This window comes from Arachis ipaensis, chromosome B4, assembly GCF_059453495.1.
Source record: "Arachis ipaensis isolate K30076 ecotype BB chromosome B4, ASM5945349v1, whole genome shotgun sequence".
NCBI lineage: Eukaryota > Viridiplantae > Streptophyta > Magnoliopsida > Fabales > Fabaceae > Arachis > Arachis ipaensis.
In genome coordinates, this window is record NC_142439.1 from 96,477,883 (window position 1) to 96,486,160 (window position 8,278).

Here is an 8,278-nt window from a genome sequence, read left to right on the forward strand (position 1 = left end):
TTCTTTTTCAAAATCTCCAAACTAATTATTCTCTCTTCTATTTTCGAAAATCTTTCTTCTATTTCTCTCTCCTCTTTTCCGAAATTCAACAATTAATTTTCAAAAAAATTTAGTTAATTAATTTTACTTTTTGAATTAATTAATAAATATAATAAAAACAAAAATATTTTAATTCTAGTTTCTAATTGTGTTTCTCAATTTTCGAATCCTTCTTCTCTCATAGCCGAATTCTTTCTCTCCTCTTCTCTATCTTCATTCTTCTTTCCTTTGTTCTTCACATCTCACAGGGAGTCCTTTGTTCTTGAACATAGAGCTCCCATTCTTCTTCTTTCTTTTCTTCTTTTTCTTGTTTATGACCAGGAATAGAGATAAAGAACATCTCTTTGAACCTGATCCTGAACCTGAGAAAACTCTAAGGAGGCGTTTACAACAAGCTAAACTACAACACTCCAGAAGAAACATCTCAGAAAATTTTGAACAAGAAGCTGAAGACTTGGTAGACAATGCTAATAATGAAAGAGATGCAAGAAAGGTTCTTGGTGACTTCACCATGCCTACCTCTGACTTCTATGGCAAAAGTATCTCTATACCTGCCATTGGAGCAAATAACTTTGAGCTTAAGTCTCAGTTAGTTTCTCTAATGTAATAGAATTGCAAGTTCCATGGACTTCCACTGGAAGATCCACATCAGTTCCTAGCTAAATTCTTGCAAATCTGTGACACTGTTAAGACCAATGGAGTGAATCCTGATGTCTACAGACTTATGCTCTTTCCCTTTGCTGTTAGAGATAGAGCTAGGATATGGTTGGACTCTCAACCTAAAGAAAGCCTAGACTCTTGAGAGAAGCTGGTCAATGCTTTCTTGGCCAAATTCTTCCCTCCTCAAAGGATGAGCAAAATCAGAGTGGAAGTTTAAACCTTCAGACAAAAAGAAGGAGAATCCCTCTATGAAGCTTGGGAAAGATACAAGCAACTGATCAGGAGGTGTCCTCTTAACATGCTCTCAGAATGGTCTATCCTAGGTATCTTCTATGATGGTCTGTCTGAGATATCCAAAATATCATTGGATAGCTCTACAGGTGGATCACTCCACTTGAAGAAAACACCTGCAAAAGCAAGAGAACTCATTGAGATAGTTGCAAACAACCAATTCATGTACACCTCTGAGAGAAATTCTGTGAATAATGGGATCCCTCAGAAGAAAGAGTTCTTGAAATTGACACTCTGAATGCCATATTGGCCCAGAACAAGATCTTGACCCAGCAGGTCAATATGATCTCTCAGCACTTGACTGGAATGCAAGCTGCAGCTGGCAGCACTCAAGAAGCTTCCTCTGAAGTATAAGCTTATAATCCTGATCAACCCACCATGGATGAGGTGAATTAAATGGGAGAACCCTATGGAAACACCTACAATCCCTCGTGGAGGAATCATCCTAACCTTTCATGGAAGGATCAACAGAAGCCTCAGCAAGGCTTCAACACTAATCAAGGTGGAAGAACCCAGAATAGGTTCAACAACAGGCCACCATTCCCATATTCTCAAGAACATATGGAGACCCCTAAACAAAGCCTTTCTGACTTAGTCACTATAGTCTTCAGCCTCTCCAAGACCACTTACAATTTCATTACTGAAACAAGGTCTTCCATCAGAAATTTGGAGGTACAAGTTGGTTAACTGAGCAAGAGAATTCCTGAGACTCCTCCTGACACTCTTTCTAGTAACACTGAAGTAAACCCAAGAGAAGAGTACAAGGCCATCACCATAGAGGCTGATCCAGATCCAGAGAGACTAGGATGGTGTTGAACGCCAGTGAAGAAGCCCTCACTGGGCGTTCAACGCCCAAACAGGCAAGGAATCTGGCGTTGAACGCCAGGAAGGAAGTCCCTCCTGGGCATTCAACGCCCAACTTGGCAAAGGAACTAGCGTTGAACGCCAGTGAAGGGATACATGATGGGCATTCAACGCCCAAAGAACCACCAGAATTGACGCCAATAATGGTATACCTACTGAGTGTTCAGCACCCACTAAAGCAATTCCTATCCAAGAATTAAAGGAAGCCAAGGCTCATATAGAGACCATAGAGGTTCCCTTGCATGCACTCCTACAGTGCATGAGTTCTGATGAACCCTCATCCTCTGATGAGGATGAAGACACTAGGGAAGAGCAAGTTGGTCGGTACCTAAGAGCTCTCATGAAGCTGAATGCCAAATTATCTGGTACAAAACTTTTGGAGGAAGAACCTCTAGTGCTTACCAAAGAACTCAATACTTTGGTACAGTAGAAGCTACTTGACGATCGGATTTTTGCTAGTAAAGAATTTCGTAATTGAAACCTCGTTGCTAGTATAGTTTCTAAACCAACAATAATCCTTTCGTACAAAAACTTGTTTGTCACTAAAGCAAACCCAATAAAAATAATAACTGAAGTATTTAAACCTCGGGTCGTCTCTCAAGGAATTGCAGGGAGGTGTATTTATTATTGGTTATGGAAGATTATCTTTTTGGGATTTTTGAATAAGGAACAAGAAAAGTAAATTGCAAGAAAGTAAATTAACAATTAAGAAAACTCTTGGCAGGGTATGAGAATTAGACGTCCTATCCTAGTTATCCTTATCAATTGTGATGAGAATTGTTCATTGCTCCCACTTAGTTAACCCTTACTAAATAAAGGAAAGTCAAGTGGACTAATCAATCTGATTTCTCAAGTCCTAGTCAACTCCTATGGAAAGACTAGCTTTAGAGGTATCCAAATCAATCAGCAACTTCCAATTATCAATCAACAAAGGAGTTTGATAACTCAAGAGTCTCCAATTACTCAATTCAAGCTAAGAATGTAAAAAGCTAAATTAAAATCATAAATACGAAATACCTCAAATTGTATTAAATAAAGAAATCAAATCTAATATAGAGTTCATAAACCAAATTGGGAAAATAAACAAACTAGAATGCTAGAATAAATAAAAGTAGAAGAGAAACTAAATTAAAGGAACATTGAACCTAGAATTAAGAAGAAATAAACCTAAAACTAAGAGAAATCCTAAAACCTAGAGAGAGGAGAGAGCCTCTCTCCCTAGAAAACTACATCTAAAACTACATCTGCTTGTCCTCTGGCTTTAGTCTGCGTTTCTGGGCTGAAAACTGCGTCCAAACTCAGCCCAAAATTGCCCCCAGTATTTTCTGCGATTTCTGCAGGTAGCGCATGTCACGCGTATACGTCAGTCACGCGTACGCGTCGATTGATAAAAATCCTGGTCACGCGTATGCGTCAGTCACACGTGCGCGTCGCTGCCAGCTTCTTAAAACTTCATTTTTCGCATTCCTTCCACTTTTTCATGTTTCCTTTCCATTCTCTAAGCCATTCCTGCCCTATATAGCCTGAAAACACTTAACACACAGATTACGGCATCGAATGGTAATAAAGGATAATTAAAATTGACAATTTAAAGGCCTAGGAAACATGTTTTCAATTATATCACAGAATTAGGAAGGATTTGTAAAACCATGCAAATTATATGAATAAGTGAATAAAGAATTGATAAAAATCACTCAAATTAGCACAAGATAAACCATAAAATAGTGGTTTATCAATCTCCCCACACTTAAACATTAGCATGTCCTCATGCTAAGCTCAAGGAGATATAAAGAATGAATGGGAGAAAGTAAGACTCATGAGATGCAACCTATATGAATGCAACTATATGCTAAGATATTCCTATCTACTTGGTTAAAAGTAAACAAGTTCTTCAAGACAAAAATAGATCAGATTCCACTAATTTAAATCACACAATACTAGAAAAGTAAACTTGTAAGAAGATAGCTCATGAAAGCAGGGAACATAGAATCAAGCATTGAACCCTTACTGGTAGTGTATATGCACTCTAATCTCTCAAGTGTCTAGGGTTGATCATTCTACTCTTCTCTAGTCGTGCTTTCTAGACTTTGTTCTTCATCTAACCAATCAACAAAAATTTAGTATACCAATGCAAACATCATGAGATCTTTTCAAGGTTGTAATGGGGCTAAGGTGAGGGTGAGAATATATGTATGGCCAAGTGAGCTATAATATGAATATTTGACTAACCTAAGCTCTCACCTAAACACACACACACTCTATGTAACTTCAAAATCATGCCTAGCTACCCAAAATTTCCACTTTTGCATCACATACTCATGCATCAACTTTTAATTTTATCACATATGCATTGATCTTTCATTAAACTTAACATTGGGGTAATTTTGTCCCCTTATCTATTTATCTATTTATTTATTTGCTTGACTATTTTTTTTTTGGTTTGATTTTTTTAATATAAAAGTGAACATAACATATCAATGCACATGGATTTTTAATTTTTCTGGTCTCGCATGAGTAGGTACCCAAATTCCCAATATTTTGTCAATGAAACACTGCACACTTTCATCAACCCAAGTTCCCACAGTTTCCCATACTTAATTGACACACAATCTCTATCTTAAGCTAACCAAAGATTCAATTGGGGTAATTAATTGTTTTTCCACTTAAGGCTAATGATGTGGTAAAATATAGAATAAAAGGGGATTAAAAGGCTCAAAGTGGCAAACAAAGGTAATTGAAAGGGTAGGCTATTTGGGATGAGTGAGCTAATAACAAATAATGGCCTCAATAATATGCAAGCATGTAAATACACTAAACAATGGACATATAGAATGGAACAAAATATAAATTGCAATCATAGAGAAGAGAACACACAAGAATGGAATGTTATGGTTAAATAGTGTAACCATGTAATTAAGCTCAAATCTCACAGGTTTGTGTATTCTTAGCTATAATTCATGTTCCAATTTATAGTCTTCAAACAAGTTTCACAAAAAGGTTTTAATTTAAATTAGTAAAATATTGTAAAACAGGGTCTTGAAAAGAAACTTATCACTCCAACCAAGTAGTGGTAGAAGAACATGCACAAAATTAAACAAACATGCAGATGGACTTGTTTGTCGCCCCATTGAGAAGCTTCTCGTTTCCCTTCTCAGTAGCCATCCTAAAAGAAGAGGAAAAAGAAGAAAAGTAACCCATAAATAAAGATAAGAAAATAAATAAAGTATGGGTGGGTTAAGGCCAAATAATGAGGGTCTCAATTACATGGTAGCTACAACATGCAAGTGAGAAAACAGTAGAAGCAAATGGCATATCAATAGTGCAAAAATTGCAATAATGGGGGAGAAGGTGTGGGTAATGCAAGATAGTATAAGTACATATCAATGCAAATGGAATGCAAGTATCATAAAAGAATAGCATTGACTTATGAATAATAATACCAATTCAGAATAAAACAAGTCATGAAGCACCAGAAGAATTCAAGAAAAGATACAACAGTTGAATAAGAACATCTAACACCAATGGTAAAATAATAACTTAGAAAAGAAAATAAAAAGATGCATGATGAGCAGATAATTTATACGCTTTTTGGCATTGTTTTAGTATGTTTTTAGTATATTTTAATTAGTTTTTATTATGTTTTTATTAGTTTTTAAATAAAAATCACTCTTCTGGAATTTACTATGAGTTTGTGTGTTTTTCTGTGATTTCAGGTATTTTCTGGCTGAAACTGAGGGACCTAAGCAAAAATCTGATTCAGAGGCTGAAAAAGGACTGCAGATGTTGTTGGATTCTGACCTCCCTGCACTCAAAGTAGATTTTTTGGAGTTACAGAAGCCCAATTGGCGTGCTCTCAATTGAGTTGGAAAGTAGACATCCTGGGCTTTCTAGAAATATATAATAGTCCATACTTTGCCCAAGATTTGATGGCCCAAACAGGCGTTCCAAGTCAGCTCAAGAATTCTGGCGTTTAACTCCAAGAAAAGTCTCTACATATGAAAGCTTCAATGCTCAGCCCAAGCACACACCAAGTGGGCCCGAAAGAAGATTTCTGCATTAATTACTTATTTCTATAACCCTAGGCTACTAGTTCTCTATAAATAGGACCTTTTGCTATTGTATTTTCATCTTTTACTCATACTTTCATACACTTGATCACGTTTTGGGGGGGGGGGGGAGGGGCTGGCCTCACGGCCATGCCTAGACCTTGTTCTTATGTATTTTCAATGGTAGAGTTTCTACACACCATAGATTAAGGTGTGGAGCTCTGCTGTTCTTCAAGAATTAATACAAAGTACTATTGTTTTTCTATTCAACTCAAGTCTATTTCTTCTCCAAGATATTCATTCATTCTTCAACTTGATGAATGTGATGATCCGTGACACTCATCATCATTCTCACCTATGAACATGTGCCTGACAACCACCTCTGTTCTACTAGCAATGGCTTGAATGCGGATCTCTTGGGTTTCTAATCTAAGATTGGAACCTTCGTGGTATAGGCTAGAATTATTGGCGGCCATTCCTGAGATCCGGAAAGTCTAAACCTTGTCTGTGGTATTCCGAGTAGGATCTGGGAAGGGATAACTATGACGAGCTTCAAACTCGTGATTGTGGGGCATGTGACAGACGCAAAAGTATCAATGGATCCTATTCCGACATGATCGAGAACCGACAGCTGATTAGCCGATGTTGTGACAGAGCATCAGGACCATTTTCACTGAGAGGACGGGATGTAGCCATTGACAACGGTGATGCCCAACATAAAGCTTGCCATGGAAAGGAGTATGAATGATTGGAAGAAGGCAATAGGAAAGCAGAGGTTCAAGGGGAACAAAGCATCTTCATACGCTTATCTGAAATCCACCAATGAATTACATAAGTATCTCTATCTTTATTTTATGTTTATTTTCATCACCTTAAACTCCATAACTATTTGAAATCCGCCTGACTGAGATTTACAAGATGACCATAGCTTGCTTCAAGCCGACAATCTCCGTGGGATCGACCGTTACTCACGTAAGGTTTATTACTTGGACGACCCAGTGCACTTGCTGGTTAGTTGTGCGGAATTGTGACAAAGTGTAATTCACGTTTGAGAGCTCCAAGTCTTTGGCGCCATTGTTGATGATTACAATTTCGTGCACCAAGTTTTTGGCGCCGTTGCTGGGGATTATACGAGTTTGGACAACTGACGGTTCATCTTGTTGCTTAGATTAGGTATTTTTCAGAATTTTTAAGAATGAATTCTAGAGTTTCAAGGTGATGTTCTTAGCATCACAAAAGCTGATTGATTCTCATCAATTTAGCTGCTGAATGTAATGTCCTGCTGAAGCTTGGCCAAACATGTCTAATCTTTTTAGACTGAAGCTTTAGACTAACATTGCATGATTCCTGGAATTCTTATTAAAAGTTTTGATTCTCTTTATTTTCTTTTCTATATAATTTTCGAAAAAATACAAAAAAAATTTATAAAACCATAAAAATAAAAAATATTTTATGTTTCTTGTTTGAGTCTAGTATCAATTTTTAAGTTTGGTGTCAATTGCATGTTTCTGTTCTTCTTGCATTTTTCGAATTCATGCATGTTCTTCATTAATCTTCAAGTTGTTCTTGATGATTTCATTGCTCTGATCTTTAAATTCTCTTGTTTTGTGTGCTTTGTTGTTTCTTACATGCATTTTTAAATTGTTATAGTCCTTAGTATACAAACTTATAAGTTTGGTGTCTTGCATGCAAGGTTTATTTGATCTTAGTTGCATTTTTTGTTGATTCCCATCATCAAAAATTCAAAAATATTTTTTTTAAAACTATGTCTTTTCAAGTCAATAATACAGAGAATTGAAGATTCAGAACATTCAGCAGAGGAATTAAACAGAAAAAGCTGGGCGTTCAAAACGCCTAGTGAAGAAGGAAAACTGGCGTTTAAACGCCAGCCAGGGTACCTGGCTGGGCGTTTAACGCCCAAAAAGGTAGAGATTTGGGCGTTAAACGCCAGAATGGGCACCATTCTGGGCGTTTAACGCCAGGATGACACTAGAGGGAAGATTTTGTTTTTAATTCACATTTTTTTCAAGTTTTTATTTTTTTTTCAAAATCAAATCTTTTTCAAATCATATCTTTTCAATCATATCTCTTTCAAAATCAATTTCTTTCCATTTTATATTTATTTTTACTATTTTCAAAAATCCTTGCTTCAATTAAAGATTTACTTCAAAATTTTCAAGTTGTTACTTGCCTATTAAGAAAGGATCAAACTTTAAATTTTAGAATCATATCTTTTAATTTCTTATTAGTCAAGTAATCAACTTTAATTTTAAAAAACTTTCTTTTTCTAAATTAATTTTCAATCATATCTTTTCAAACATATCCTTTCAATCACATCTTTTTCAAAATTAATTTTTTTAATCATATCTTTTTTATTT

The 8,278-nt window shown here is 36.1% G+C and overlaps 1 non-coding gene across 1 annotated transcript; it reads right to left on the reverse strand.

Moving 5' to 3' along the window:
• Positions 1–895: 895 nt before the first annotated feature.
• On the reverse strand, positions 896–1,004 carry LOC148568467 (small nucleolar RNA R71). The gene has a single exon (XR_015883039.1). It is a non-coding gene; the product is annotated as a small nucleolar RNA R71 (small nucleolar RNA).
• Positions 1,005–8,278: the final 7,274 nt, after the last annotated feature.